The sequence below is a fragment of the Triticum aestivum genome, chromosome 1B (assembly GCF_018294505.1).
Source record: "Triticum aestivum cultivar Chinese Spring chromosome 1B, IWGSC CS RefSeq v2.1, whole genome shotgun sequence".
Classification (NCBI taxonomy): Eukaryota; Viridiplantae; Streptophyta; class Magnoliopsida; order Poales; family Poaceae; genus Triticum; species Triticum aestivum.
In genome coordinates this window covers 551314946-551323079 of record NC_057795.1, presented here as the reverse complement: position 1 = coordinate 551323079, position 8134 = coordinate 551314946, and the positions used below count along the sequence as shown (strand labels likewise).

At 54.9% G+C, this 8134-nt stretch overlaps 1 long non-coding RNA gene across 1 annotated transcript in view; it reads left to right on the top strand.

Annotated features, from left to right (window-relative positions):
* The window catches only part of LOC123137730 (uncharacterized), an 8580-nt gene extending 1747 nt beyond the window's left edge, over positions 1-6833 (top strand). Inside the window, exons 2-3 of the long non-coding RNA XR_006468480.1 lie at positions 6524-6528; positions 6824-6833. This is a non-coding gene — a long non-coding RNA (uncharacterized lncRNA). The remainder of the gene's footprint in view (positions 1-6523; positions 6529-6823) is intronic.
* Positions 6834-8134: the final 1301 nt, after the last annotated feature.

The following is an 8134-nucleotide window of genomic DNA, read 5'->3' as shown; positions in this document are numbered from 1 at the left end:
AGAAAGAGCATGGGTTTAGAACTGTAGCAGCCGTAGAGATGGTTGTACAAACATTGGCCTTTTCTTTGGCCCACCAATTCTATATAAGTTCCTGATGCGTCAATCTTTGACGGATCCCTTGAAATTACTATAATAGTGGCACTAGTTGAAGCAAACTTTATTTCCCAAACGAGAAAATATTGCGATAGAATAGCTTTATTTAAAAAAACAACGTTGGCACAGCATGACAAAGCACAATCATGTTGATAAAGGACAATACTGACCGGTGTGAGGGCCCCTATGCCGCCACGACTCGATCTGGTGAACCTGCAACTCTACTCGGATGAGGTCAACCTCCAGCTCCATGATTCAATTCATGCGCCTTTTTCTGTAGTTCACCTGAAATGAAGCAAAGATTGCATCATTCAGCTAGCAAGAAGTACTTGCTCTCGTGAGCTGGCAGGTTCTTCTTTAGTAGTTGCACTAAAATTGAGCAACGTTAAGGTTGGCTATCCTGGTCATGTAAGGTGCAAGTATAATTTGCTTATCCTTTTGTGCAGTTCCACTAAAAGAAAGTGCCATTCTGGTGACAGTGACGACTCATCTTGCAAAGGCTAATAAAATGTTGCACGAGATTACCAACAGAATTTGACGAAGATTTTGGGAACTCCAGTCACCATTTTCTGCAGTTCCACCAAAATTGAGAGATGTTGCCCACGTGACATTTTAGATGAACTGCACAAGACACTCATTCAAAAAAAGTGTTTTGTGCAGTTCACCAACAGGTCACAATAGCAACAAGGTGAAATGGATATCCCTATCTGCGCAAAAAGATAGAAAGTAAACAGTTGCTGGTCAATAAGAATATAGGAAACATACACGAAATGAAAAGAAGCAACTTAATTATGTTCATGGCAATCACTCAAGGACAGTAGAAATTTTAAAACGTGAGTAATGCTTCATGTTACCGGAAGCATTACGATCAACTATGACATTAGTCAAATATGGGATTACTTTAATTGTGGCATTGCCTGTTTACCAGATACAGTAAATCAACAGCAGCTAAAGAGTTGGTTTAAGGGCATGGGACCATGGGGACACCAGGTCACTTAGCAGCGTAAAGAAGCAACTTACTTATCATACTTGGGAAAACAGCAGGAGTACCATTTGTTAACACAGTTTAATTGCATCATATCACTAGAGGCATTAGATTAACAATAACACTGGTTAGACATGTCCTTAAGGTAACAGTGTGATCGCTTCATTTTACATGCGCCCTTACATTAACAACAGCAAAAGGATGGTATAAGGACATGCGACAGTGGACGCATTAGCACAATGTAGCTACAAAGAGGCATAAAGTGGTGATGCCGAGATTGTTCATGCTTTGTGAGGGCAGCAAATCTAATCCTAGAGAACTTTTACTATGTGAGGGTAGCAAATCTAATCGTAGAGAACTTTTACTATGTGCGGGCAGAAAATCTAATCCTGGAGACCTTTTACTATGTGAGGGCAGCAAATCTAATCCTGGAGACCTTTTACTATGTGAGGGCAGCAAATCTAATCCTGGACATACTCTGTTGACTTGTCCACCAGCCGCCACTTTCTGTCCATTTTTCAACCAATAATAGATCTGTTCATTATCCAGTTTGTCTGAGTTTTCCCATTATTTCCCTTTTCAGCCAAGAGACCGGTTGAGTACCTGGTCTCCACTAGTTTCCCCCTGTTGTTTCCTCTTTGAACCAAGTCCTAGATTCATGCTACGACTTTCCCCCCATTCTTCATTGTTTGAATCAAGTCCTACATTCGAATGCATGAAGTAGCTATCGGCGTTCTGGGAATGGGGGTCCCCAGACTTGCCTGCCTGCGGCCGGTGGCGTGGCTCAAGTGGTGGCCCGGTACGGCCCGTCTTCATCAGCACAAGACTCAAGACCCTCGCGAGGGGCCAAGACTTGCAGGGAGGACGATGCAAGGCTTCCTCAGGGACGGCCTCGCCAGGCAGGCTCGCGAGGAGGCGGAGAGATCAAGGCAGGGTACCTCACGAGGTGCTCATGACGCAAGCCATGACGATCGAGACCAGGCGGGCGCCAGGCGGGCGCCGGCCTGCGTAGTGTCCTTGTTTCCTCTTTGGTGCAAAGAGGGCAAACACAGACGTGGAGTACCAAGGCTTTAGGCAAAGGTTGCCATTTCAGTGCAACGAGACCAAGACCAGCGGAGCGGCAGGATGGAGGTCACCGTGGAGCCCAAGATAGCGTCATCGCCAGCGCTTTTGGCAGCCGAAGACCAACTTTAGTCAGGATAACTTGTACTAGATGTTCCCCTTTGAAATGGCCGTTGTTGGCGCCCTTCCCGCTCAATATTTGGGAAGGGGCCTAGGGCCTCTATAAATAGAGCTAGCCACCACAGAGTAGAGGAGAGAGATTTTGGGAAGACTAGAGAGAGAGAGAGGCGATCGAACTCACCCAAGCGGTTCATCGCACCAGCTCAAGAACACCTCTCGCGAGGCCGTTCTTCCCCTGTATTGTTCATCATCAGCCCCTGAGGCAATCCACCACAGCAGACACTGGAGTTGGGTATTACACCACAACGGTGGCCTGAACCAGTATAAATCTCGTGTCCCTTTTGTTGTTCATCGTTTTCAGCTTAGATCTCACGAGATGATTGAACGTAGATAGATAGGGGAGAGATCTTCGCGTGCACCCTAGAGTTTGAACCTCAAGGGTCTACCGGAACCCAACATCCGACATTTGGTGCGCCAGGTAGGGGTGCGCCGGAATCTTTCTTCCGTTGTTCGAGTTCAATCTTCCATCGTGTCCATGGCTGACGCTCGCCGGGCTCGCGCTGAGCGTCAGGCTGCTCTCGCCGCCCGCGTCCCTAGACGGCGCTCGTCGGCGGGTGCCCCCGTCATTCCCCGTCGCCTGCCGCCAACACTGCCACTGGACCGACAGGGAACGAGCAGCAGGCCTCATCTCTGCATCCTTCGGTACGGCGGGAAGGCCGCACCGCCACCCTATCGCTGACTCCAGCCGGTTCGTCGTCCCACGCCCGTCGCGCCCCACGGACGCGCATGCCGCGTTGCTCCTGGCGCGTGAGCTCCTGCACTACCGACCCATCGACGACCTCTACGAGGACCGGCTCGCTCGCATCACTGAGCCCGTCAGCGTTGCAGGGGGATCTCCTATGTCGTCCCTCTCGCTGCCTCGCCCTCCATCCTGCGTAGGAGGCATGGACCAGGAGGTGCCTCCGCCTCCTCCTCCCCAAGAAGGTGCCCTAGCTCTAAGGCGCGCGGCCCTAGGACAAGACCCACCGCGTCCGGCGCCCGCGCGACAAGGCAGGAGCTGCCAAGAAATCCCTCGTCCCCAAAAAGGTGCTCGCATGCTCCCTGCACCGGTGCGCCATGACCGCATCCCTGCGCCACCACGTCAAGACCCCGCGCTGCTCCAGGAAGCGGCCCGCGAGAATCCCTAGGAGCAAGCCCAACATCAGCAGAGGGCTCCAGTGGCCACCGCAGGCCGCCGCGCCTTCACCACCGAGCTACACAGTGTCGCCTGGCCAGGCAAGTTCAAGCCTGACCTGCCTCCTTGCTACGACGGCACTGCAGACCCCGCGGAGTTGCTAAAGCTCTATGAGCTGGGCATCAAAGCCGCCAACGGGGACAAAAATGTCATGCGAACTGGTTTCCCATGGCACTCAAGGACGGTGCCTGCACCTGGCTCCTGAACCTGGCTCCGGGCACGATCTCCTTCTGGGACGAGATGCGCACCCGCTTCATGGTACACACACAAGTCGTCCAAGGGCAGCCGGTACTGTGTGTACCATGATCTCCACACCCACAACACCAACGAATGCCATGAGCTCAGGACCATGCAAGAAGGCCGTGTCAGACGACGCCCCGAGCGCAACCATCAGGGCTACGGCCGAGGCGGATCAAGAGGTGGAGGACGATGGGACAACCGTGGCCCTCGCCAAGGGTGGCGTGACCGACCTCGCGAGGACCGCTGGCAGGACCTGCCTCGCAAGGGAGCTTGGAGAGATCAGCCTCGCGAGGACCACCCGTAGGGCCATGCAGGCCTTCCTCCTCTACCACCGCCACCAAGGAGGAATGAAGACCATCATCAGGACAAGGGGGCTGGGGGCTTCCAGGAGCCACGTGCGATCGCTTGCATCCTGGGCGGTGCTCAGGCCCCAGCCTCACAGCGCATCTTCAAGCAGTTTCCTCGCAAGGTGAATGCAGTCCTCCCCGAGCTTGAAGCCACGCACCCTCTCAGGTGGTCTGCATGCGCCATCACGTTCAGCTCAGCGGATTAGCTCAAGTGCGCAGCAACAGCCGGTGTCCTCCCAATGCTTTGTTCCCTAGTCATCAGCAATGTGCAAGTCACCAGGACCCTTATTGATGGCAGAGCAGGACTCAACATTCTATCCATAGAGATGTTCAACAATCTCCAAGTGCCATACGATCAGCTTCAGTCGACCAAGCCTTTCTCAGGAGTCACTGATGGTTCCACTGTCCCGATAGGGCAGGTCCGCCTTCCTATCACCTTTGGATAGCGCATCAAGTTCCGCACGGAGCTGATCGACTTCGACATCGCCCCCATCAGCCTCCCGTACAACGACATCCTCGGCTACCCAGCCTTGGCCCAGTTCATGGCAGCGACTCACCCGGCGTACAACCTCATGAAGATGCCCGGGAGCAGCGGCGTCCTTACCGTGTCCGGAGACACCGGGGATGCGTTGGAGGCGCTCAAGCTTGCTTTCAAGACGGCCGTGATGGCGTAGCCCGCCAGCGCAGTTGTCCTCGATCCTAAGGGGCTGCGCCGGCTAAGAAGAAACAGCTATTCAGCCAAGACAAGGCGGAGACCGAGAAGGTACCGGTCGACGAGGATGGATCCACTGGCGCAACCTTCACCATAGGCGCCAACCTCGAGCCTGCGCAGGAGGAGGCCTTGGTCAGGTTCCTGCACGCTAACAAGAAGGTGTTTGCATGGGAGCCTGATCAGCTTGCAGGAGTCCCAAGCGATTTGATTGAACATCATCTCAACGTGTGCCCCATGAAGCAGAAGGCAAGGCGGCAGTCCACTGAAAAGCAGGCATTCATTGTAAAAGAGACGCACAAGTTAGAGGCAGCAGGGGTCATTCACGAGGTCCGCTACCCTGATTGGTTGGCCAACCCTGTTGTCATGCCAAAAAAGGGAGGAAAGGAACGCATGTGTGTCGACTTCACCAACCTCAACAAGGCCTGCCCGCAGGATCCATTCCCGCTCCCTCGCATCGACCAGATCATCGACTATACCGCTGAGTGTGACCTATTGTGCTTCCTGGATGCCTTCTCGGGCTATCACCAGATCAAGATGGCGGTAGAAGACGTGGAGAAAGCGGCTTTCCTGACCCCGTGCGGAGTGTACTTCTATACTTGCATGCTGTTTGGGTTGCGCAACGTAGGAGCGACCTTTCAGCGGCTGATGCAGATCGCCTTGGGCCGGCAGCTCGGGAGAAACACTAAAGCTTACGTCGATGACATTGTGGTGAAGTCTCGGGAGGCGAAAACCCTGATACAGGACCTAGAAGAAACCTTCGCGAGCCTCCGTGAAGTAGATCTGCGGCTCAATCCGGAGAAGTGCGTATTTGGAGTCCCTTCAGGAAAGCTCTTGGGCTTCCTCGTGTCCCACAGGGGCATTGAGGTCGACCCAGAGAAGGTCAAGGCAGTCGAAGACATGAGCCCACCGAAGACCCTCAGAGAAATGCAGAAGCTCACCGGGCGTGTAACCGCGCTAGGACGCTTCATCTCCAAGCTGGGGGAGCGGGCACTGCCCTTCTTCAAGCTGATGAAGAAGAAGGGCCCATTCGAGTGGACTGAAGAGGCCGACAAGGCATTCCAAGATCTCAAGAACTACCTTACCAGCCCTCCGGTGATGGTAGCTCCGCGGCCTCAGGAGCCCCTGGTGCTTTACCTTGCAGCCACCCCCTATTCCGCCAGCACAGCCATTGTGGCGTTAGAGAGGAGCGTCGGACCAAGGCCGCAGACGCCGTCCTAGCCGAAGCAGAGCAAGGCCAAGAAGGCCTCGCGAAGACCACGACCGCAACAGAAAAGGATCAACCTCAGCAGGGGAGCGCACCCAGAGCAGAGGAGGCCTCTCCAAGCGACCAAACGCTGGGGGCTCCGTCGTCTCAGGAGGCACCTCAACCTCCGGAGGACGCGGGCTGTGCCAGCACCCTCAACCTCGTCGAGCACCCTGTCTACTTCGTTAGCACAGTGCTACGGGACATGAGGGCGCGGTACCCCATGCCCCAAAAACTCCTCCTCGCACTGTTAGTGGCCTCGCGTAAGCTGCGGCACTACTTTCAAGGCCATCCCATCAAGTTCGTCTCAGCATACCCCTTGGAAAGGGTACTCAGGAGCCCCAACTCAGCTGGGAGGATCGCTGAATGGAACATCGAACTACAAGCATTTCAGCTAGAATTCAGCACGACCAGGATCATCAAGGGAGCCGCACTTGCAGATTTCGTGGCGGAATGGGCAGAGGCACCGGGGCTCAAAGCGGGCGAGGATCGGTCGCTTTCCCTGGGAAGTGAAGCACCGGACGGCTGGGTCATGTACTTCGACGGAGCGTTCTCATGACAGGTCGTGGGGGCTGGCGCAGTGCTCATATCCCCCACTCAGGATAAGCTTTGCTATGATGTGCAGCTCTGCTTCCAGCATAGAGAGAAGGTCTCCAACAACATAGCGGAGTATGAGGGCCTGATAGCAGGCTTGAAAGCTGCAGTCGCCTTGGGGGTAAAGCGCCTCATCATCAAGAGCGATTCACAACTCCTCATCAACTTCTCCAACAAGGTATACGTGCCGAAGGACGAGCACATGGAAGCGTATCTCGTGGAGGTCCGCGGGATGGAGAAACAGTTTTGGGGGCTGGAGTTGCAACACGTGCCTCGCGGCACCAATCAAGAGGCTGATGACATCGCCAAGAGGGCATCCAGGCAGCTGCCTTAGGAGCCTGGCATCTTCGAGGAGCGACTCTTCAAATCCTCAGTGGCGCCATCACTATCAAGCACGGCACAACCTAGGGAGGAGCTCCCTCAACCGCGTGCCTCGTGAGCCTCGGCCTGTGGCCCAACCTCAGGGGCACACTTGCTCCTGGCGCTGGAGCCTCAGGAGGGATGTTGGACCACAGAGTTCAAGGATTACTTGATGCAAGGGTCCCTGCCGGAGAAGGAGGAGGACGCGGAGTGCGTGGCGCTGCAGGACACGGCCTACTGCATCCAAGACGGAGAGCTCTACCGAAAGCGGCCGAATGATGTTAGTCTACGTTGCATCTCCAGGGAGCAAGGAAAAGAGCCGCTGGCAGACATTCAGAGTGGAGACTGCGGGCACCATTCGTCTTCGCACACACTCGTCGGCAAGGCGTTTCGCAGCGGTTTCTATTGGCCGACAGCACTCAATGACGCAATCAAGCTGGTGAAGGCTTGTGAAGCCTGTCAGTTCCAAGCCAGCTCAGGGCCTTCAGACCATTCCCCTCTCGTGGCCGTTCGCTGTTTGGGGACTGAACATCCTTGGCCCATTTCCTCGGGCGCCAGGGGGCTATCGCTACCTTTACGTCGCCATCCACAAATTCACTAAGTGGGCCGAAGTGGAAGCTGTCCGCACCATCCCGGCTGGCTCAACACTCAAGTTCATTAGGGGCCTCGTGAGCCGGTTTGGGGTACCCAATCGCATCAGCACCAACAACGGTTCGCAGTTCACCAGCAATCTCTTCAAAACATATTGTGCTAACCTTGGAACGCAGATATGCTATGCTTCGGTGGCACACCCTCGGAGCAACGGCCCAGCTGAGCGCGCCAACATGGAGGTCCTAAAGGGCATCAAGACCCAAACCTTCAAGGCCAAGCTGGAGGCCCACGGGCATCACGTTGCAAACACAGGACCTGAGTTGGTCGCCTCCGCAACCGAGACCGGAAGATACCCCTCCTGACTAATCCTTGCAGGACATGAAGCGCGCGGCGAGGCCTCGACCTCGGGAAGTGAAGATCACGACAAGTCCCCTCGTGCTAAGTAATTCCTGCACGCGGGCACGCGGCCCAAAAACACAGCACCGAGATAGCAGAAATAGCATGGTAATTAACAAAACAATCCAACACACCCCCACGGGCCCCTACACTATAT